The sequence below is a fragment of the Lonchura striata genome, chromosome 6 (genome assembly GCF_050655825.1).
Source record: "Lonchura striata isolate lonStrDom1 chromosome 6, ASM5065582v1, whole genome shotgun sequence".
In the NCBI taxonomy this organism is placed as follows: Eukaryota; Metazoa; Chordata; class Aves; order Passeriformes; family Estrildidae; genus Lonchura; species Lonchura striata.
Window position 1 is genome coordinate 13,296,798 of NC_140708.1, and position 24,917 is coordinate 13,321,714.

At 41.1% G+C, this 24,917-nt stretch overlaps 1 protein-coding gene across 4 annotated transcripts in view; it reads left to right on the forward strand.

Annotated features, from left to right (window-relative positions):
• LOC110473331 (uncharacterized) overlaps positions 1 to 24,917 on the forward strand; it is a 346,314-nt gene that overhangs the window by 75,193 nt on the left and 246,204 nt on the right. For all 4 annotated transcript variants that reach the window (XM_085583265.1, XM_085583264.1, XM_085583266.1 and 1 more), the window contains exons 2-3: positions 14,976 to 15,047; positions 22,631 to 22,766. The gene's annotated coding sequence lies outside the window, so the exon portion shown is untranslated. The remainder of the gene's footprint in view (positions 1 to 14,975; positions 15,048 to 22,630; positions 22,767 to 24,917) is intronic.

Genomic DNA, 24,917 nt, shown 5'->3' on the forward strand with positions numbered 1-24,917 from the left:
GAAAACACACCATGGACAATGGTGCAAAATGCCAGCAGAAAAATAAATGGGGAAGTAGGAAAAATAGTAGAAGGGGTTTGTCAGTTCTGGGTTGTTTCTTATTTATTTGTTACTTAATATGGATTTGGAGTGGAAAATATGTGTAATCATGTGGAAAGTAAATTGAAACAGCTCACTAGTGGGTGTTAAAGAAACACCTAATTTTTCTGAAAGAGGTGTCTGTTTAGAGATGATAAGGTAAAGCACATTTCCAAGCTGAACTGCACTCCAGAAGCTTTTGTAGGGGAGTGAGGGTCCCTCCAGCCCCAGTGGTAGCACAGGGGCCAGAAGATGGTCCTGCTTCTGTGTTGGCAAGGTGTGATATGAAGGGTAGAGGGGAAGGGGGACTCTTTGCTTTATTTTCTTTCTTGGCTTTTTTCTAAATCTTCTGCACTTTCACCTCCTTTCCTCTTCAGCTGAGCTGCCCCTGTTCTTGCCTAACTGTCCAAAAAATGCTCAGCTGGCAGCTGTGCCAGGCAAGAGCCTGTGGAGAAGGAGTGTCTGAGACCATGTCCTGTGTGGTTTTTATCTGCTTTATAGAAAGGGAAACTGGTATTCTTCCATCAGTCACCTCAACTCATGAATGGGTAATGAGAGTAATACTCTTGGTTCATGCTCACTGCAGAAGTCAGACCTGCTCCTGTAACTGCACTAAAGGACAGCGTGTTTAACCCTTGGGTAGCAGACTCTCCTAAAGCCTTGCAGAAGGAAAAAGGAAAACCTTTTATCACTATGTCTTTTTCTCAAAAGCATGAAAAATGGAGCAGGTTGAAAAAGACGACCCGAAGGCTGCTACATCTGTAACAGACAAACAGATGGGGAAAAGAAAGAGAGGAGGGATCAAGCCCAGGGCAAGCAAAGAAACAAATTCCACTGAATGCATTTCTTGGTCTGGGTCAACCCTTTTAAGCAAATGTGTCAGATGTTTGAGGCAGTGCACACTTCTTAGATCATACATGGGAGCTGAGATGTGAGGCCAGCTTTGGCTTGAGAGGCTTGTACAGTGCTCTGTGCTCAGGACTGTGCTAGTGTGAAATGACAGCTACAATAAATGGCAAATACTGCTTTCTGTGCATGTGCTTGCTGTTCCAGCTGCTTGAATAAACATGCCATCAAACCTCAGCCTGGGGACTTAACCTGAGCTCGGATTATGTTTTGTTTTGCCTACCTCATCCCACATTTCCTGCTGAGGGAGGAACCGGCACCTTGAGGCCAGCCCCGCTGGGTTATTTCTTGTGGCACACATTTATGATGCAGAAATGACACAGTAGTGACACATAAATGACACAGAAATGACACTCTTGACTCAGCAACCCCCAGCCCAGGCCAGGTCTCTCGGTGTGATGTGTGGAGCATGAGGAGCCAGTTGTCTAGGAATGGAAAAAAAGGCAAAGGATATCCTGAGCAGGGAATTTCAGTCAGAATTTATCAGGCACCAGCCAGAGCAATAAAGATCCTAGAAAGGTTTTACTACCCATCAGGGAAGTCCTGCACATTCCCTCAAATCTAAAAAGATAGAGTGGGAGAGACTAGGGGCTTAATGGCTCGTTTTCTGGCTTTCATTATGTCATTTCATCCATTCTTGGGAATATTTTCCACCTATTCTTAAACCCACTTTTCATTTACATTTCATGTGCTGAGTTCATCTGCATTAATTATTTTCTTGAATTGTCCAATATAAAACAATGAGCTGAAAACATTTCATCATCTAAGACATGCATTTTCTGTTAAATATTTGCAGCTTTTCTCAGTATAATAAACAAACCTGTGTTTAAAAATCACTCTAAAGAAAATTCTTAATTAAAAAAGATATTAAATTAATTTCTTTGTCTGGATTTTATAATAAAATGCTAAGAAAGCAAACATTTTGAAATGCCGCAGTTGTAACAGATTGCTTTTCTTTCTTGTTCTTCCTTCTTTTTCTTAAGGCAATTGCTTTGACAAATATTTCTAGTTAGTCATAATATCATTATGAATCTCTACTAATAAGATTTTCTCATAATTATTTAACATTACATTAAATATTTCTGGGAAAAGCTATGGAAACAATAACTGTTATTATGTAAGCAAACAAAAAATCTGAAAAGTACTCAGAGAGGATTTTTATTGCTTGTTGCATTGTGGGTCCTTTTTTGGTTGGAAATGCTGACAGGGAATGTGTGTGTGTGATATGAATGCAGGGTTGTGTCCACAGCCAAGGCTACGGTTGAGTGGGTGGGATTTGAAGTGTGCTAAGAATGTTGTAGGTTTCCAAAGAGAGTTTTTAGCTCTGATAGTAGCCAGACTCTTAGGATGAAATAACTGCAGGGGTGTTGGGAAGCAGTTGGGAGGCTGTTTAGGGGAATGAAAACCTTTATCTCATTTGCCAAATACGAAATGAATTGATGGAGTAATTTTGGCGTTCTGAGTCAGTGAAAATGCCACATGTGCTCATTTCTTAAAATGTACTTTTCTGCCTGAACTTGCAATGCTGCTGAGTCCAGTGGGAGAAGTAATGTAGATAAATGCACATTTTGTGTCCCCCCAGTGAGTCCAGAGCAGGGCTCCTGTGCAGAGCCACACGTGTGCCCAGGCTGTCATGTGTCACATCCATCCATGTGAGCATGGGGACTGGGGCAGGAGTACCAGTGTGGTGGTCTCTCCTCAGACAATGACTTGCTCTGTGGCCTGTCTCACTATTCCTGTGAATTTTATGTCATTGGGTTCTAAAATGAGGATAATAGTAATGATTTACCCTGAAATGTGAGCCATGCAGATTAACGAGGCCATATTTGTGAGGTTTTCAACTACAGAATGTGCTATAAAACTTGCACTAGTCACTGAAAGAAGGATTTGAATGGCCAAGTTAGTGACACAAAGGACACATGCATAGCCTGTGTAACACTGGGTGAACATCTAGAGATGCTGCACAAGAAAAAGAAGGAAAATCTTACATCATCATTAACTGTATATTGGGTCTTCTATCTTCTAAACCAGGGGAGCAGACACACCCTGCCCTCGAAGGGAAGGAGATGTTCCCCCATGGTTACTTGGGCCTGGGCAGGCTCTCTCCTGGGGAAAAGTCACTCCTGTGCTGTAAATGAGATCTGTCTTAAGGATTCTGCTGGATGTGAGCTTTTAGCTCTGCCCCAGTGGTGCTCCACAGCAAGTGGTGCTGGAGCGTGGCTGGCAGCAGCTTTTCTGTGCCAAAATGCTCGAAGGAGCACCAGCAGGGCACTGGCTCAGCCTTTTGTGTTCCCTTTCTGGCTAATGCCAGTGTCATCATAACATGAACCAGGGCACAGAAGTGAAATGAGCCCTGGAAACGTTAGCTGCGTGCAAAATTTTCTTTGCTGATATGAAATTTTCCTCAATTGAAGTAGAATTTTTAATGTAAAAGCTTTGTAGGCCAAAATAATTTAGCCAGCTGTTCTATTATGCCAGACACTTGGATTGCATTCAGAATATGTTTCTTGCTGTTCTGAAGTCAAATAGAAAAGCCAATATTCCCTGTCATATTTATGTATCTGCCTTGGGAAACCCCAAGGTTTCCTGTACCAGCATTGCCTCTACAGTAGGGCCATCTAGGTCTGCTCTTTTGTGAGTTTTAATATGCTAGTGCTGTGTTCACTGCTCTCATCCTTTACCTACTTTCTACCTGCTGTATCAGGAAGAAGGTTTGCTTTTCCTCCTCTTTTATGCAGTGCTGAGCTGATAGATGTTTTGAGCAAGGCAGATTTGGTTCAAATTAGGTGTACTGCTAGGGCAGGGCAAATTGATGAATTGTAAATGTTGGTTTTGGAAAGATGTGTCCAAGGCACTGCAGGTTGTTTGAACTCTAGGACACCACTGCAGCTTCTCTCAAAAAGAGGAGGAGGAGGAGGGAAGGGAGGAGGCATCTGCAGCAAAAATGTATGCTTCAGAGCTTCAGAGGATGATAGCCATAGCAAGAATGAGGGAGCTGAATCTGAATTGTTCTGTACCACCTTTCTTTATGTACCCTGAGCACAGAGATCCTTCATCTCTGCACTGCACTGTCTTTTCCAGTTAAAGACCCTGATCTGAAGCCAACTCAAATAAATAGGAACATTTTAGATAAAACCATAATTGAAGGAAATCTTTATTGCATTTTCTTCTCAAGGTGCTCCAAAATTCCCTTCACAATTAATTCTTAAAGATGGAAGATGATGCCATAGGTTAAAAAAAAAAAATAAAAGAAAGTGTGTTTTACAATCCGAAGTCAAGAAACATATAATTTCATTCTAGTTAGGAACCTTGTTCGATTTTTCCCTTCATGGATTAAAATACTACCACCATAATCAGCCTTTTTGTTTTTATTGTGCATTTAGAAGGTCTGTTCATTCACAGAATAAATTTATCTAATTGGATCTAAAGGCAACATCTCTTTCATTATACAAATAACTGTGGAGGCTTTTCCTGCAAGTAAGTACATAAATACTATCTAAAGTTTCTGTTATCATTCCTGACTGGAAAATACAGCTAGAGGCAAGAGCTAACAAAATGGCCAGCTTCAAAGAAGCTGAGTCTTTCTGCTTTAGTTGTATTTTGCCTTCTTTATCAAAACATGGTAAAGAATTCATGGCCTTCTTGTGTGTGTCAGCTTTCTTATTTTCCCCTTGTAACCATTGTAATCTAACAGAACTTTTTCATGTTTCTGTATGCTGGATATCCAGGATGTGTCATCAAGCACCAAGCAGGAAGAATTTTAAATTTAAGCAGCAGAGTGCCAAATTCTGGCACGGCATCTGGCAGGAGATGGACACAATTATATCCCTCCTCTTCTTGTGCAATCCCCTTTTTCATTCCCTCAGTTCCCTTCTCAGCTTTAGCCAGAGCACCAGTTCTGGTTAGGAACTGGAATGTGTTTCCCAAATGGAGTCTTAGGTTTGTAAAGACAAACCTAACTGTAAGATTTTTTAATTTCCTTTTCCATTGCTGCTGATGAATAGAACATGGGCTTGAAAATGGGATTATCTTCCTGCTGATAGACTGCAGGGCTTGTCTGTAAACAAAAAAGTATTTATGGAAGTAGGTGTTAGTTGTGGCTTTTCATAGCTGCCTTTAGGTATCAAGGAACTGTGGGATTATCTCTTTTAGGATTTTTTTTTGCCACTCATCACTCCAGTATCTGTACATCTGCTGTATAAAACAGACTAGGAGAACAAAGATCATTGTGAATCTCATGGGTGTTTGACTCATCAGCTCTGTTTCTGCTTACAGAAAGTTTGGCCTGGTTGAAAAATATTGTTTATGAGTGCCAGAGAAGCTTTCAGTTTCTCTGGTCTAGTTTGAGATTTTAAAACTTTTAGAGGAATTTAGAAGCATCTTTTCAAAATATCCCTTTAGACATCCAGCTATTAGATTATTTAGAAAGGTGTCAGGAAAGAAACCTTTCATGAGGTAGCAACCAGATTTCAAAGAAATGTCCAAACCGCAAGAAATATCGACAAGAAGAAATACATTGTTTCTTTCCCAGAATTTCTTTTGGTGAAGTCTTTGTATTATTTGTGATTTATTGTCTAGTTCTGTACTCAGAAAATGGTTTATCTCTCACTGTTTTTCATTTCAGATGTCCATAATGTCTGACTGCTGGATTTTATGTTTCCTAATTTCCCGTCTAGAATCTTTAAAACAAGCTTAGGGGCTTAAGGTTTTTTTTCTTTCTTTGTTTACCACCAGCAGTAAAGATTATTCAAGCCAAACTAGAAAGACAAGTATCAAATTTAACAGAGAAGGAGAACAAAAAACAAAACAAAAAATCTGGACATTATAGATTCTCTCGTATTCTATGCTTTAAATGTGCCTACTAGTTTCACTTCCAGTACAAGCCAGTGCACTCTGGCGCTTACAAAACCATGGCAAGAAAATGGGAGGGGAGACATGGAATGAAGAGAATGCTTTGATCAAGTCAGGTTTACCTGCAAACAGGTAGGCTCAGCTGGGCTCAAGTCTCACTGCTGAAGGACCAAGGAGAGGATCAGGGAGAGCAGGTTTTGGATCACAGGTCCTCTCTGAGTTGTGAGCTGCCCAGTACTGCATCCCAAAGGAGCAGAGCTCTGCCAGCTGACTTGCTCTGGTTGGATAGGTCAAATTTGCTGAAAGAGTAGGGTTTGCAAACATGGCTCATTTTAAATGAGATTGCTGAGGGGATGATTATGCTGGCAGCTCAGCAGCCAGATACCAGGAGCAGTGACTTTTAGAAGGCATTTCTCCAAGCTCCTTTGGGCACAAAGCTATTTAACTGGGTGATTATTTTTTTGTTCATAAAAATACCCTAAATGGGATGTAGCCATTTTGTATGGCTTTTCTGCTCTTAGTGTATATTAAAGAGGCAGTAATTTTCATTGGAGGCCTAGCTGGAAAATATAAAATGCCCATGTGATCTAAACTTGCCATTGGGGAAGGCAGCAATGATGCTCTCAGGGATCTAAGAAAAGAAGCTACCAATGTGTTCCTGAAGGAGAACAATGCAAATGCAGATAACTTGTCCAACCTGTGAAAAAAATAATGTTTAAGAGTATCAAAGTCTATGCTGTGAATAGTCAGCAAGTGAGGAGAGGAGAGGATAATGGACCTACACAAGATGATGATATTGAGAGCAAAGATTTTGAGGGAGAAAATGGGAAAGGAAATTTAGCTGAGAATAATGGCCAGACAGTGACATAAAACCTTTTTTTTCTAATTGTGCTGTTCTTTAATATTGAAATTTTTGCTCATCTTGCTAGCTAATCAAAGTAGCTGCCCATCACGGCTACAATTAAGAAAATTATTCAAAGCTGTTTTTTCCAGCTGTTTTTTTTTTTTCTGTTTTTTTTTTGGGTTTTTTTTTTTTTTTTTTGGGGGGGGAAGGTGTTGTGTTGAAGCTGGCATGTTCTTGCTCATTATTACTAAAAATAATAAGTAGTAAACAAATACATGTGAGATGTTCCAAACCCCAAGGCTGGCTGTGTCAGCACATGGCTCACCTGCTGGCAGGGTCTGTGCTTCTGGGCTGTGTTACTTTCCCTCCAGTAACAGTCTGCACTGATGTCTTTTTCCAAAGCAGAAGTCAAATTCTCCACCAGGGATGTGCAGTGCACTGGAGTTGCTGTTTTCTGGCCAGCCATTCCTGCTGTACCTCCGTGTTAGGAAGTACTCACAAATACACTAGCAGCAGAATTATTCTTTTAGGCATCTAATGAATCAGTAACATCTGTATTCCAGTTTCATCTCTCTGTATTGTTTGCTGCCTGTGCAATTATATTTTGTCTTCTGATGAGGTCACTGTCATTGCAATTGTTTTAATTGCAGCTGATGAGTCGTGGGCTTTTGAAATCATTAGTGGTTCCTATGAGCTCTAGAAGCAGAATAACATCATTTCTTCCTTGCTGTTCTTAGTCTTCCGTGAAAGTGAAATCTATACAGAACTTAATTACATTTTATATCTTATGTGTTGTTTTAACTGAACTAATATTTACAAATGGATTTGATGAATATCGTTGCGTTTAAGGGAAGGACCCCCTCTGTGTTGTCTTTTCAAGTTGCTGAAAAGAAATCAGAAAGAATGAGTTCTTTAGAAAACTTTAATTACTAGCTGATTTCATTGACCTGCTAGGCTGGTGGCATCTGCCTTCCAGTCTAATTCAAATAATTTCTCTTTCATTTGGATGTTTAGGGATACATTAGCATGTGGCCATAATGATTACAAATTATAATGATTAAAAATTAGGGGGTTTCTGCTATCAAAAGTTTTTCCCATTCCAGCCAAAGGCAAAATACAAGCAGAGATTTCTGTTCTTGTCTTTGTACTTAGGGGATGAGATTTACAGATGAGTGCAGGAGGAAGGAAGCAGCTGTTGGCAAGTTTAAGGAAGAAAGGAAGCATTTTGTGGGGACTTTTTGAAATCCCTGATTCACATCCCTCTGTTAGAGGGCACTCTGGTTTATTGTTTCTGGCCACAACCTGAAGCAGCTCTTGAGCTGTAAAGGTTGAAATCTTGGTTTCTGTTGTACTTTATGATTTCAGTCCTCTGATTATCCTTGTCCATCAGTTTTATGTTTTGCCTTTGTGATTCTAAACTTTTAAATGGGGTAAATGAAATGACTGCAGGCATTTAATTAAGAAATCCTAACAAGTTCATCTGTGTCAGTCTCAGATTCAGTCAAAGAGAGGAACAGAAAGTTTCTAACCAGGCAGAAGCCTGAAAATCTGTTAGAAAAGAATGCAAATAATTCTTTATCTCTCTTATTGTTCACATTGCTTATAGTTAAGTTCTACTACTCTGCGTTATGCACTGTGCACCAATAGTGTAAGTTGTTGTCATGGTTTGACACTGGCACAATGCCAGTGCCCCCATGAAAATGTGATCCCTCCCTTGAATGCTGTGAAGTGGAATCTAAAACAGAGCAAAGCAGGCCCAAGCTTAATAACAGGGGAAAAAAAAAAACTTTATTAAGCTACTACTACAAAAGGAAAAAGAAAGGAAAAAAAGGAAAAAAACCACACAAAGATCAAATGAAAACCTTGCAAAGCATTCCTCCCCCCACCACCCAACTCCAACAAATCACAGTGAGACACAATCTGGACCCCAATCAGGTTTCCACCCTCCAAACAATTGATACTCAGTCCATCGAGGGAACAGAGTCTCTCCTGTGCCACAGACCCCCCAAGAAACACAGCTCCACATCCTGTGTTTCCATGTCACACATGGCACCGCTCGGAGAAAAGTTTGCCATGGTGACCCTTCTCCTTTCCATGCACAGTGCTCTCACCACCAATGCATGGATGGACAGACTGCTTTTAGGATTTTTCCTTTCAAGGATGCCCTGGCAAGAGGGGAGAAAACAACAGTTCAGTTTTTCATTGTTTGGGACCACAGTCCCCCCCATTTTCCCCTGGGGCCGAGGGCTCAAGAACAGAGATCTTCTTCTCTTCTCTTTCCTTTCCAGGACAGGGGGTGCCACCACAAACCCCCTAACCTTTTCTTTGTTCACTCCACTTTTGTCTTTTTCCTAGCTGAAGCAGGTCTCTTGGCTCACTGGCATCCTCCCAAAACACAGTCTCTCTCAGAGGAGAAGATTGGTTCAGGTTGTGCCTAACACGGAAAAAGTCCAGCCAAAAGCCACTCCTTGTCCCCCTCCCATCTAGAATTCCTCCTTCTAACATCCCAGGGTCCAAGGTGTCCCTCTTCCTCTCTTTCAAACCGAGGAGGGGAAGGAAAAATTTACAAGCTTTCATTTCTCAAGGAAGGGTTAAAAGTCCAAACTCCCAGGGATGGCTCGATGCCCGGACATCCAGCAACTCCCACACAACTGGGCACCTTGCAGCAGCTCCCCCCGCTCCTCCTTCCTCGCGGTGGAATTGCTGACAGAACTGCCGCTGTCTCTTTCTCTCTCTCTCTCGGGAGAGAAACTCTGGGGGGGGGGGAAATGGAGACATCCCAGATTTCTTCCACCCTTCCATCTGCAGGGGCCAGCCTGGTTCCAGTCCCTCCACCCTTGGCCCTACCTTTGTCAGGCCATGGGCCTTCCCCTCCCCACCCAGCTCGTGGCTGGGCAGGGGAGGTTTGCACTGCACGCTGACCGGAACCAAAGAGAGCGAGTTCCCCTGGGAATTCTGCTTTTAACCCCTCTGTGTTCTCAGAGGCGTGTCTACTTTCAATTGGTCAATATCCAAATTGACCTCTTCCTTCCGGAAAAAATTCTCTTTCCGTGTCAAACCACGACAGTTGTTTACAGTTCAGAACCAATAGAGTTGGTCTACACAAAGCTCTATATAAAGAACAATGCATTTTGAAATAAATCAGAGTTCTATTCTCTCACCTTCTAAAGTAAAGTCTTTTTATTCCTATCCTACCTCAACAACGTCACATCTGTTGTATTCAGCCTCTTTTTACGGAGCTCTTTACAGCAAGAAAAGACAACTGTGTGTCAGTAAAAGCAATTGTGCATTTTCATAACCCAATACACCTGTCAGTTAAAGCAATCCTTGAGGCACTCCCTGAACCCTCTCTGACCAGCCTTTTGACCCCTTCATCTGCTGTCAGACTTCTAGTTAGAGAAATTGATTTTTTGCACTCTTTTCCAATCTAAATCTTCAGACTATGCAAAGGTGTGACCTGTTGTACAGCTGCACAGCCACTTTACATTTGAGGTGGGGACCTTCTGCAATTAGACCAATTACATGAAGACAACTACCCTACTCCTCTCCTAAATGGGATAGGAGGGATTCAGTGATACTAGGCAGTTGGGAGATGGAAAAAAATCACTCCTATTCTTCCTCCAGTCCTGGATTTTTCATCTACAAGCCCAGGAGAGGAGTTGGGGTAGAAGGAATTCTTTCTCATCCTTTGGCTGTCAAAGGTGGTGAGGTTGGTTTAGTCCAAGAAGCCAGTTCTGCCAGAGCTTCACGCTTTGGAATTAAAATTCTGTCTGTTGCAGCCCTTCTGTAATGAATCCTTCAGTAAACAGAGAGGTAAGTCCATGACACCTCGAGCATCCCTTGCATGCCCTGGTGTTCCTGACTCCAGAGCCCTCTGTTCACACGCTGCAGCAATGGAGGCTTGGTGTGTGCAATGCTCAGAAGTCTCTGTTTGTAAATATTGGGCTATGACTTGCCCTTTTAACTCCAGCACTTGCTTGTCATTCTCAGTTTAATAGTAGCACCTAACTAAAATTTATTTTCTGAATTTTTTAGGAAATGTAATGATCACATTCATTTTTAACCTGGCTGCTTTGTCTGTCCCAGTTTTAGCTTCATACTTCTGTTTCTTTTTTCTGTCATTTGTCACTTTTGTAGGCAACTGAAATATTAATTTTCCTTTAATATTCCAGTCCGTACATCTTATATTAGGCTAAATCAGGAAGAAAAAAAACATCCTAAACCAACCTGAAAACAATTCTTGCTTCATAAGTGAATTATTATCTTTCCAATGAGAAGGGAGAGGAAAACAAACCACAATTAATTTAATAAATTTTCCATCTTAATGTTTCATGAGAGGTTGATGCTTCTTACATAACAGGGGAATTTGTCTACCTTTGTTCCAACACAGCTGCTCTTAGCCAGATGTGACCAAGAGTTGCCCTAAATGCATTTTTTTTTGTGTGTGATTGGGCAATATATCTCTTTTGGGGCATGTAAAGTGTGACTGACAAACATCTGCCATGAACATGACTGCCTCAGCACTAGAAACATGCAAATAGATTTTCCCTGCTCCTACAGTCAGTGGCATCTTCTGGAAACTTTTCAAACATATCAGTGAATATCTAGAAATGTTTCTGACTTGAGTGTTCTATTTTCTCTTATTTAATTCTGTCTTTGCCCTTTATTAGCCCAGTCATTTACAGGAAAGATGAGATGCTGCAGGGGTTTTTCTGTTGGTTTTGTCTTTGCTGATGCTATTATTTGTGTCTTTTTTTTTTTTAATATCACTCACCTTTATTACTTAACTAAGATTTACAGTACACTGGCTATAGCACCTGCTTCATCACCACTGCAGTGTATGACTTTTCCCAAGATTTTACTTTTCTTTCCCTTAAACAGAGCCGTACTGATGTATGTGAGAGAGGAAAAGTAAGCTATGGGCTTCCATTATAAAGATGATTTTTAAATTATTTTTTTAGTGACATTGCTGTCTTTCTCTGGGAGTAGGACATGGATGTAGTAGCTCTTTTTGAGGAGGAAGGAGTAGGGTTGGAGGAGGCATATTTCTGTGTGGTGTTAAGCAAATAGTTCAATCTAAGCAGTTTTGGTTTTCGGGGTTTTTTTGGGGGTTTTTTGTCTTGTTTTGTTTTTTGGTCACAGTTTACTTGTAATATTTATTTGTTTCCTGCTTTAAAATAAATGAGAAAAGCAAGCTTTTGCAAAACATCATCAGTCACAAACCAAAACCACAGCAGTCAGAAAGTCAATATTTTCCCAGTTTTTCCACTTGTTTTTTGTATCTCTTGGTCAAAGGGGCAGGGCTACAGTATTACCTTCAGAAAGGAAACACAAGTGGTTTTTATGAAGGCACATGGCTGACAGTGTCCTGCTCATCTGGGCTGGTGGCTGTGACTGCAGGGGCACTCCCTTGTCCCAGCTTGTCCCACTCCCTTGTCCCAGCCTGTGTCAGTGTGAGCCACTGGAATGGCATGGCAGGAGTCTGCAGGAGTGAGGAGGTGGTGGGGCTGAACACAGCCAAAAATGATGCCAGCAGTCTACTGAACAGCTCACTCCTCCATTGAAGGCTGCTAGATCAGTTGTGGACTCCCATGGAAGTCCCAAATATCGATTATTGGGACTAATTAAAGACCAAATTATTGTGGACCTCCCCAGAGGGCAGCATTAATTTTGTGCAAACTCAACTCTGATGTTTCTCAGTTCTGGGAGCTCCATTTGTGGTTAACTGGACATTCATTTATCAAGGTTCTAATCCTCACAGATTTTGATCCTCAAGTTGGTTTCTCACAATGGGAAACAGAGATGAGCATTTCCATGGGGTTTGACAAATCTCACAACTCCCACTTTTCCCTGCAGCTTCTGAAGCCATGGGGCAGGCCCTGTATCAGTACCCACTCTGCTGCTAGTTTGAAGGTTGTGACACTAAACTGATGAGTGAATTTGTAAAGCAGAGTTGAACTAATTAAAAATTACTGTCATCCACACATTTATTTTTGTTCTGTTTCATAGAATGGCTCAGAATGGTTACTAATGATGAGGCCAACATGATACAAAGCAGCTTGAGAAATGGTGTGCTTTTTCTTAATAGAGCATTTAAGAGAAGCTGCTGTGCTTTCATTTTTTTTATTTGATAATTTGATTTTAAATCAAACAAACCTTGCATTCAGAGTATAGCTTTCTGTGTGTTGGGTCCACTTAAATCCCAAACTTGTAGCATTACAGTTTACAGCAGGATGGAGCTTTCTGAATTAAGTGTTAAGGATTGCAGACAGAGTGAGGCAAATTCAGCAGTCACTACTGCATCAACACAATGGCCATGAAAATAAGTTTTATTGATCCACACCTAAATAGGTACATAAAATATTTTTGTTTTATAACTGATCCCTGTAGAAAAGGCTAAGATATATTTCTAAATAAAAATGTTTCCTGAAAGAGATGAGTATAATTCAATTCTAAAATATTTTCCTTTTGCAGTACTAATAAAAATCCCAGAGTAATTGGTCACAAAGCAACAAGCTGGTTTATGAAATACACACTCTGGTGTAAATAGATAAACCATAGATTCTGAATTAATTTTTTTTCTATTAAAGGATCCATGCTCACTTGCATTTCCTTCCAGATATCTCCTCTTGCTGGTAGAAAGCAGCCCGTGGCTGGCTTCCACACTCTCTCAGCACTGTGCCAATGAAAGCTGCTTCTCTTACTCTGTTGTCACTTGCAGGACATTCTGTGGTTTAAATCAAACATTCTTGCTTCACATGTAAAACATGGATGGAATTAAACCAAGTCTATCTTTCCTGGGGAAGTGTCAGGCACCAAAGATGTCCCAGGTAACAGAGCAGCTGTGGCAGGCTGGGCTGTGTGTGCTGTGGCAGGGAGTCTGTCCTTGTCAGGCGTTTGAAAGTTCTGCCGTGGCCGTGGTAAGGAGTTTATCTATCCAATTTGTGCTCAGAGATATGAGGTCTTCAGGGAGGAAAGTGCTGCATGGTGGATGAAGCAGCCCTGGCACAGGAGCCTTCCTGCAGTGTGAACTCACACTGTCAGACTGAACTACGATTCTCTTCCTGGAGAAACTGCACAATGCATTAAAATAAGAGCTGGGAAATGCTGAGCAAAATTTTGACTATTTCTGACACAAGGGCAAAAAGACAATTATATGAATACTTGTTTGAATCTCTGCAAAGGGCTGATATGGCAAAATGTTGTTATATGCAGACAATCACTAATGCTTTTGCTGCTATTTTTAATGGGGTATAGACTCCTGGCAATACTCACATCATCTTAACAAAAAGGAATGAAATCAATTGATATACCAAATGTATTCCTTTTTATATTAAAATGTCTTTTGGGATATCATCCTAGGACAAAACCAGTTTCTTTCCTACATAAATAATTTTGTTCAGCTTGCTTGGATATATACAAAATGAAGATGAAATATCTCTAACCTTTCACAGGTTTTTCCAGTTGTTAGAATGGAAAAAAAAGTTCTTTTTTCTTCATCCCTGCACACAGTATTTCTTGGATAAACCAGGAAAGCCCTTCCATATTTTTACCAAGTAATTAACCACTGATGAATTTCATACTTGAATTAAACAATTTTGCAATTCTGCTCATTGAATACAGGCAAAACCTGGTTTACCTTTGAAAAATAATTTAGATGAAAAATATATAATCTGGCCAAGTAATGCATCTGACACCTTTGGAATATTTCTTTTAAGTTTTTGTCCAGAAACCCTGTAACTTGCTTTTTCACTGCTCTCTACTGTTGCAGGCACATAGTTTGTGGTGATTGGGAGTGGGGCTGTGGCCAAGCCTCATCCCCCATGGGCACAGCTGTGAGCAGCATTAAGAGCAATGAGCCATGGAATGCCCAGGGGCACTGACCAAAAAGGGTACAGAGGGCACCCAGGTGTAAGGCGTGTAAGATGAAGGGTATAAAAAGTTGTACTTTAGAATAATAAAGAGCTGCAGATGCTTCAAGTCTTCTTTAGTGTTGGCTGTGCTCTCACCATGGTCCCTACTCTCTACGTTTCTGCAGGCATCTTGGATTAACAACAAAACCTGTAAGAAAATAATGATTTGTTTGGCTTTTGGAGGTGCCAAAATGAGTCTGTGCTCATGCAAAATGGGTCCCTACTCAATTTTCTTGACTTCGTGATTTTATCAACTGGCAATTTCCAGTAGCATGACAGGTCATGTGTATTAGTTAAAAGGAAACAAACCAGGAAAAGTGGGAGGATTTAAAAAGCAAAACTGGTTTGAGAAAAGTGACTGTATTCTCTTTGTCTTTTGTTAGTTCTGACTATGGTCCTCAAAGGAAAGAAATGTCATCAGCATACGCTTTCAGTAATCTCAAAATCATCCAAAGGTAAGATTGATGTGCGTGTTTTTGTGTCCACTGCTTATCTCTAAATACAGTAATAATAGGCACAGAGAAACCTTTTACAGCTGGAAGAGCCTCTGAGAACAAATATTTAATGTTTCAGTTTTTCTTCCAATGTTCACGTGAGCATAGAAATCTCACCAAGAGCTTCAAAAATCATGGGGAATTTCCTCAGCAGTTTAATGCTATGCAATTTCTGAAATTGTGTTTTACAGCTCTGCTCAACCTAGAGATACCAATTTCCTATGAAATGTTTTTTATTTTTGTTTCCCTTTTTTTTTCTTTTTTTTTTTCTTTTTGGTAACAATTGGTTTGATCATGATTTGAACAGCAAACTATCAGACTCTATCTCCACTGCTTTTACCCAGCCTACATGGCCTCTTGGATCTTGGCCTCTGGGTCCATCTCACGTCACTTTTGCTCTACTGCAGATGTGTAACAGCTTCTGGTTTTGAGACAAGGTAGAAAAGAAATAACTTGCATGTATTTTGTGGTGGAAGGAAAGGAAATTTAATAATCTCTTCCAATAAGCATGAGAAAAGAAAGTTACACACACCTCATTGTCTCTTTTAGGTGAATTTTTTTAAGCTAGAAGCAAAGTTAAAAAGAAATTCTAGCCTACTTAAACACTTATACTGCTTCAAGGAGAATTCAAGATATAGTGCAAGGTACAATTAACATTGGTCCTGGCAGTGGCTGTAAAGTCTATGCTTAAAATGAGTCACAGAAATGTAGAAAGTAGTTTTACTATTACAGTCAAAAATACACTTTATTATTAAAAAAAAAGTAGACTTAATTTATTCTAATTAAGACACCTGTTTAAGAGAGGAGCATGTAAAATAGCAGCAAAGCACTGATGAATTTTTGAATCATGTATTACTTTTATTACCACCTGAAGCCCATATTTAACCTCCTGAGTACAGCAATCAGCATAGATGATGTAAGAGGGGACTTCTATATTAGTAGTGCATGAAACATTAGTGCCTTCCAGGTTTTTTTTTTTTTAGTACAGAAGCAAATGGGGGAAATAAAAGCAGAAATAAAGGACAGTAGGGTAGACAACAAGGAATGAGGTGATAAAACTAGTGAGAAATGTTGTGGGATAAGGGATGCAGCTGGTGAAAGTGTGGTCCCAAAGACTGACAAGAGAATGGGTGTGATTAATGAGCCAGCACTGCAATGCCAAATGTGCAGGTGACAGGAACGTGGAGAAATGGGAGTTTCTGGGGCAGAACCTGAGGGTGGATATGACCAGGGACCTCAGACAATGGGAGAGCTGGACAGGACACAACGCACATCCAGCCAATATGATTAATGCAACGTTCTCCCTCTATTAGTGAGAAGATGGCAGCTTATATACACTTCCATACAGTTTACAGGTTACAAAGGCACTCTGATTGGCAAGCTAACATTGTTTACCCTTGCCTTAAGGTGCTCAGGCTTTTCACACTGCAGCTCTATTCTAATTCACCCTCGGATAGCTCATGACTTTGTAGTTACCTTAACATAATTTCTAACTGCGCCACAGCTAATTTCTTACTGCGTCAGAGGCCTCACAAGGCCCAGATCTGAGGCCTAGACTGGAGGAGCTCAGATCTCATTCCAGACATAAATCATGCCCTCTTTCTCTCAGAAATTCTGTAACAGGTGGATATCTAGTTTGGCAAAAACCACGGTAGACTAAAGGATTTCATTGCAATTTCAAAACTGAAGGGCCTGTGCAAATCAGGAGAAACAGAAACCCTTGTAATAGGATGGAAGCAAGTTGGGAAAGCGCGGCTGAAATGGACACTTCTGGACTCGGACTGCTTAGGGCAAGAATGGTAAAGTAGTTTTTGGGTACAAACTACACTAAAATTGTTATCAACTACAAGTTAAGGAGAATTAAAAGAGAAAGGTAAAAATAGGTCTGTAAATAAGATTGAATTGGAAACCCTGCACTAGAGGGCTGAGAAAAGGACTTTGAAATGGGGCTGCCCTGCTGTCGCTGCCAAGGCAGCACGTGAACAGGGATGGCTGGGAGCAGGATCAGCCTCTGTGGGAGATGGGGATTTGACAGCTCAAAGATAGGAGCAAAGTATTTTAGGACAAGAGGAAAATATTTTAGAGGCCATTGTAAGAGCTGACTGAGGAAAAAATGGGCTGGCTGACAGTAGCAGAGCTGGGAGGGCAGTGTGGAAATGGCAGAGAAACCTTTGAGGAGCCAAGGAGGAAATTTTGTGTTGCTGAAATACCTCAGCTTGTGCTCTGGTGGATGTGCCGGGACACAGTCAAGTGCCTGCCTTAGTTATGGGTTAAGAACAACAAATTAAGAGGATTAAGAAGGATGTTTGAGGACCCTTTGGGATTACTCTGTTATGGTAAGGCTGAGTAGCTGAGGCTCTGTGGCATTACTGCTGGGAACAGAGAAATGATTAATAAGCCTAAGGCAGTGCCCACTGTATTAAGGCTCTTGAGTTCAAAACACCTTTGAAAAGATGTCAGCTACTCCAAAGCATTTAAATACTAGCAGTGTCCTCAAGTTACAGGTAGAAAGTCATCTGGAGTTTATTTTAGGAACAACAGAAAAAGCCTTCAAGGCAAAGGGCTGTGTGTTCAAGTGGGTTATGAAATCACTGAAATGAAATCCGGAGTTATGAGTTAAAGTAACGCAGAAGAATCTCACCAGAAAATTAAGCTACAGTACTAAAAGTCAGGACAAGGTGATAATTAATTCATCACATTGATCTGGACACCAGTGTAGCTAAAAAAGAGAAAAAACCTTGTTGGTGACCTTGTTCCTTGTATGGAAAAGAAGAGGGGCCTGCAGGTGTTACTCATGGCCCCAAAATAAAATGTCTGTTTTCAACAAGGGAGATTATTGACCCTGAGAACAAAACCAGGTAGCAGATGAGATGGAAATACATTCAAGGTAGAAGAAAACGCAGAACAAATCACAGCAAAGAAGGCAGGGAGTTTCTGCTGTGCCTTGGTCATGTGTTGGAAAGCAGCTGTGAAGGAGAGCATTGAGCTCACTTGCAAGGGAGCGCCAGGATGTCAGCTGGGGTACGCTGGGAGGCTGGGTGTGGGGCTGCTCCTGGGCTAGTCTGAAATAAGAGCTGCTGTCTCAAAGCACAGTGAACCCTCAGAGCAGAAGGGTGATATGTGGGAGGGGACTTAGAAGACAGTCTCCCTGAACAACCTTGGGAAGTGACAAATGTGTAGTTTCCCGCTTCCCCTGTTGTCAATCTTTTGTTATCCCTTCCCCTTGCTCCTGTCCGTCATTATGTGAGCCATCCCCCAGTTCTGGAAAGTTCTTCGTTCTTTGTATCCCCATCGGTTCCTTCCCTGAAACCACTCCTTCCCCTTGCCCCCACTGGTTGTAGCCCTATCATCCGATCTTGGCTCCGCCCCTGAACCCTTCCCTCATTGGACGTTTCCTACCCGGACCCTCCTCCCATGTCCCAGTTATAATCCTCACCCCGCGCTCGGTTCGCGGCTCTCGGTGCGAGCTCCCCTCCAGAGTGGTTGTGTCCCCTTCGCTCCCCAACCTGCCTTCTCCCTTAATAAACCCTCTTGGAAATCAAGCTGCCTGAGATCATCCCGCCTGCTGAGAGGAAGATATCATTACGCTATCTGGCCCTGTGGACCCGACTCTGTGGCGTGCCCAGAGGTCAGAGGACCCAGGTGTCCTCAGTGATGTGCTGGAGGAGTGGCACCAGAGCAAAAACAATAAGCTTGCTGCTGGAGAGTTCAGTCATCCTAAAAGGCAGGTATGATAGCATAGCCTGATCCAATTGCCTAATACAACAGGGAACTCAGCTCAGTAAGCTCTTTGCTGACTATTTTTCTTTTGTAGCCAATAATGATATTCATTGCAGCTGTAAGATGCTATTGCTCTGACTTCATTATTCAGTGGTTTAAATGCTTTGACCTAAGTTTCTTGATCCTTGATCCTGTCCTGTCTAAAATGAAATCTCTACCCAGAAAACACCTTGAAGCAACACTTCAGAACCCTGTGACAACCAATGAGCCTTATCAGGTTAATGAATTAAAGCTGTAGCACAATTTATTATCCAGAGTCTTGCAATTAGTGATACAATATAAAGGCAATTTTAGAAAACTTTCTGTGCTTCCAAAAGACACCTGCAGGATTTAAAGTTTCTCTAGTTTCTACTCATTTTTGTACACAAGGTGTTGGAAGACAACTGGAAGGGTTTCTCATCTTTCACACTTACTATTAGTGCATCTGCAGCCATTTGCAATGTCCTGAAACTAGGCAGGCTGTTGAAAATGTTTATTGAACATGAGAAAACAAAACCATATAATTTGCATCAGAACCTAACCACTGGAGCAGTGGGTTAAGTTGAATGCAGGTCTCTATGCTGACCTGTTTCTCTGAGTCTGTATTGTTTCTCTCTGCCATTTGTGGTGGGAGGAGGTCTACAAATAAAGGATATTTGAAAACAAAACACTAGTTTCGGATAGGTCAGTCAAAACCAGCACACTTGCTGTAGAGCAGCCACTATGTGAGATTTGAAGTGGGATTTTTTTTTTGTAGTATCTGCATATTTTCTTACCCCTGGAAAGTGTTTGTTCCTAGGTAAGCTTTCATGCATTTATTTCTGGAATTGACTATTTTTATTGTACTTATGTTGCTGTGCCTCAGCTATGGACCACACTGTACTGGAATTCAGTACTTCTGCCTAAATTCACGGACTCAGAAGTGAGACTGCAGTAGGATTGTGCAGGTGGCTGTGCTGAGGGGTTCTGCCTTTCCCAAGGAACAAGAGGTGCTGGCTGCACTCTTGTTGCTGCACACTCACTCAGCCCTTGCTTCTAAGCAGGACTTTGTTCAGTATGCCTTGATTCCACACTAAGAATTGTCTGCCTTGTGCTTTTAGGCAGATATGGGTCTCCCAACTGGTGCTCCACAGCTGGTTCAGGAGATCTGAGTCTCCAAGGAATCGTAAATGTTCTCATATTTTTTTGTTCTGAAAACTTCCGAGACAACACTTTCATCAGAAATAAAAACTAATCACAACTGCTGTAAATGACCAGCTGAGTATCCTTACCTAAGTATTTATTTGATTGTATAACCCTGTTGATCTCTCAGAAAAGCCATACCTTTGGATGAGCTCAAATGCTCAAGGTGAAATCAGTAATTTGTGAGCATCTGAAAAGCGTCAAGAACCAGAAATGTTCCTCTGTAGTATCAGAGGTTAAGTGCCCTGGCTGTGAGTGTCCCAGGAATTAAAATCTGTCCACATCTTAAACCAGAGAGAACATGAAGTATTAAATACAGACTTTTTAATTATCCATCTGTGAAATCTCACAAGCTGCTGCTGATTATTAACTCTCACACTTACTTGTGGGTGTTCATGGGGCTGCTAAATATATGTTGCACTGCTTTATTTGTTTCAGAAAAAGGGAAGCAAAATGGATGGACTAGAAAAATAGAATAAAGATCCTTTAGGCAATTCTTTTTCTGCATCCCAGGAAAGAACTGAGAGCTCATGGGTTCTGATCCAGATCAACAGGGTGTTACAACACAGAAATAAAGCATTGTGTTTTGAATGAGAAAATGGGTTGTATAAGTCAAATTAGAATTCTACACTGGATCACAACATTTTAAACCTTTTAATTTATGTTTGTAAGGTGATCCAGCTCAAGAGACATTTGACAACAACCAAAAAATAACCTTTGGGAACACATATTTCCTGTTAGCTTCTTAATAGACTTTTTTTCTTTCCAAAGCTGAAATAAATAAAAGATGGGAAAAAATCAATATGTAAACATGTGGAGAAATTTATTGGCTGAGAGTGTGGGCAGAACTAATTTAGATAAGGCTATGCTTCTGCAGTAATCCAAGGTTTCAAAATAACCTCCTTTGCAAATGTTTGACCTTACGAGTAATCCACAGTTGATGAAGGTGTACCAGAAAAGTTTGCTTTACTTCTGGTACTTACTGATTAACTAAAAACATAAAAATTATTTGTTTTAATCAAACTTTCTTGTTTTGTTTTCATTTGTTTTGTAGTTTTTTGTTTGTTTGTGGGTTTTTTTTTCCTTTTTCTTTTTCATTTCACATTGAAATATTGTAATTGCCTAGGAGATTGCAGAATGTATCTTCTACACCTGGCTGCAGAGAGAGCTTTGAGAAAAGTGGAATTTGTTTTTCCATGTGCTCACAAGAAAAACACCATGAAACCATTCATTCTGCTGTCCTCAGGACTCCTGAAAAGCCTGAGATACCAGAATAAACTACTTCCCCTGTGCCAGTTATTAGCCAAAATGTTCTTCCTTTAACAAGATACCAGTTTTTTGACCAGTATCTCATTTAGAGATTTTCTTTGGAATTATGTAGAATGAAGCATTTTTATCCCCATGGTTTCAACTTTAAGAAAGTTCAGTAGTGAGGACCTTTTTTTGAGACAAACAGTTCATTTAAAAAACTTATAGTGTGATCCTTTATAAACAGATTTTCCATTTGGACATAGATCTTTAGGCAGGTCTCTACTTTAGCCAAAGGCAAGATTGATAAAACCTTAAAAAGATACGTGGGGCCTTAAAAAGATATGTGCCAAAACTGTGCTAGAGCTGTGTGCTGTTGGACTCTGGGCTCATAATCTCCAGTCCTTTATGTCAGTCCAGCCTGTGGGGTTCTCAGCTGAAGCCTGGCTTTCCTGGGATCAATCTGCAATACAATAAATACAGCAATTCCTACTGGTCTGTCAGGGAGGAGCAACAGTGGGGATAAATACAGGAATTAGTTCTGTGATGGCTCTAAAAAGCGCTGTAGCTAATGGGAGCAGCTGGACTCCTGTTCTATCGTGTATTCAACAATTGGGAATTGCAAGGTCTCTCTCTGTTCCTGCAGTTGTGCTGTCCATGCCTTGCTTGCACCTCCCAAACAGCCAGGAGGCAGATGCTGCTTTTTGCTCCTTTGTCAGCTGCGCTTCTCATCAGCCTTGACAAGCGGCCAGGATTCTGCAGGTTGCTGCCTTCCACGTGGTGTCCTTGCAGCTGCATGAGAGGATGAATGGGGAGGAGATCATCTCTGCACACCCATGCGTGGTGTGTCAAGGGGCAGTTCTTGCATTCTGGGGGATCTGTGTTCAGTCCTGAGACAGGTAGCAGGGTGTTTTCACCATATGTTGCACCAACTTGGAGACACCAGGAAGGTGGCTGAATGAATAATACAGAATTAGCTAGGTTGGGAAAGACCTTTGAGATCATCTAATCCAACCTATTCATGTCTTGGCAAGGAAGATGTGTGGAATTCCTCATTCCAGGCAGTGCACAGAACCTGTGAATTGCCATTGTAAACATTCACAATGTATTCCAGCCATGCTCGCAGGCCTTCCAACTCCCACGGAATAAAGGAATTGTTCTTGTGGAGCTGATGAAGGAATTAGTATGAATGCATGCTGGTGGTTTGGAAGCTTTCAACAGCTCAACAAGGCCACTCCTTTTCCTTCTGTTTCCATGAGAGGTCAGGGAGTTAACTTGTGCAGAAGACATCCTAATTGCTGCTTTTTCTCATGAAAAAATTGTATCTAACAATCTACCTGTTAAAATCTTTTCAGATTGGGGTAAAAAAGCAACAACAACAACAGTCAATGATTCCACAGAAATCATTACACTTTTCAAGACTCATTACAGACGCAGGGTATCAGACCCACAAAGATACTTGGTTCTGCAAGAAGTATAAGGACAAATAAGGTAAGAGTATTACTTTAGTAGAGCTTGTCCCATAGTCCAGCCTCCCCAGGATTTTATTACTTATTTGTCTGAGTGGCTGTGCAAACTTCAGCATTTAAAATTCAAGTGAAAATGAGTAATATTTAATTTGTGTCTTTTTCTATACCATACTGGGCCTGTCACCACTGATTTTAAATAAATTACTAGACTAGTAAAAATCTTCAATTTTTTCACATCCTCTGCTGCCTCATTATACAGACATTTCAGACAAGTATACCATGGGTTTGGGTTTTTTTAAGTCCTTTTATTTCCTCAGTAACAAATACTGGAGAGAGAGAGGCTCCTTGGCTGAACCTGTCAGCCCTGTATGGGAGAACATGAATCTTGACTTATCAGCAGTCATCAGATCTCTCAAAACTTAAGTTCTGGCTTGAGTAATGTACACATTATTTCAGACCACTGACTAGTAGTAGATTATCAGAAGAGGAGAGAAGCTTGAGATCTGTTTCCTTCACACATTGGCAATGAAAAAAAATCACTTCTTTTTTATGTTCTTTCACACTTCTCAAAACAAAAATTCTCTCACAGATGTTTTGTTCGGAGCTCAGCTTGATGGGAGAAGACATAAGTGGGGAACACATGAATCAGCATTTCACATTAATTTCATTTTCACATTCATTTCATTTTCACATTGTTTACTGCCACATGCTGTGGAAAGTCTTGGCCAGAAGGTAAGGGGCTTTACCACCAGGCAGTGACAAAAACGTGACTCTCTGTGATTATTTTCCTCTGGTTCTAGTATTAGGAATTTTTGCAGTTTTCTTTTTACTCAGTGTGAGGAGAGACACTCCAGCAGGAGTGAAAGCAGCACTGGAAGGGTTCAATGAATTCAGCCCTCAGGTTTCCCTGGTGGAGACTGGGCACTGGGAGGGAGGCTGGCTGCTGACAGGGAGCGTGAGGAGCATACCAACCCACTGCTTCCCTTGGAGATGGGGACTTGCAGCTCTCTCCCATAGCTGCCAGCCCAGAATGAACAATTCCCTAGAGCTATGCTGTCAGTATCAGTAATGGGAATGAAATAATTTCCTGCAGGAATGGGGAGAGCTCAGTTCACCATGGCAAGCCCCATCTCAGAGGTCCCTCAGCAGTAGAGCATTGCCCAGGCATCACTGGATGTGGGAGCTCAGCAAAATTCCCACAAATCCTTTTAGGATTATCAGTCTTGTAAAGGTCATAAATCCCAGCCTGGGATAGCTGTTGAGAATGCCAGTCCCAGATGTTTGCTTGAATACTTCAGCCCTGTTTAGAAAGGGAAAGGTTGCTGCTGATTTGAGGGCCCTTCTGTGGCTGGCCCCATGAAGAAATGTTTCTGAAGGGACACAGGATTCACCCCGGCCATTGAGGCCATTGACCTGATGGGCTCTTTGTTGATGGAATTTTTTGGCATCCCATGCCAAAGTTGTGGAAAAAAAAAAAGCATCATTGCCTATTACCCTGCTAATGTCAGCTATTGTTTGTGCTACTTTAGGAACCTCTGTAATGGGAATAGAGCAGGGTTGTGGAGCTTGTGCACCACTTTCCTCCTGCCTTTTGGACAGCCTGGGAGTCTACAGCAATTCTATAAAGCACCACTCGGGGCCTTGGTTTCTTTCATTAAATCCCAGTATTAACATTTGCTATCTTTCATGAGGAGTTGGAAAAAGGAATTCAAACATAAAGAATGTGAATATCTGAATTAGCATAGGCAGAGCTATTACTCTCATTCTCTTGTTTCCTAACTACAGTCCTGAGTCAGGGTCTTTCTGAGCTGATTGCATTCCATAGGTTATTTCAAAGTGTTCCTTTGTCTTTTCCATCTCATATTGGAGATGCAAAATCATGGTTTCCCCTCTAAGAAAATCCTCAGTTTCTCATTTCTTATTGTATTCAAGTTCCACTGAAGTGTCTTCAGACCAAGAAAGCAGAAATTGCAGTGATAGTAGAACTGAAAACACTTATTTGAATCTATATTATCTAAATACTTTACTTCTGGGTTCCAAGATAGGAGGAAATTGTTATTTTTTTCTTTTCCTTGAAATCATAATTACTACATTGATTTACCTCATTTTCAAATTCACCAATTTCCTGTAGGTAGATTAATTTTTATCATCAGTGTTTGGCCAGTTCAATCAA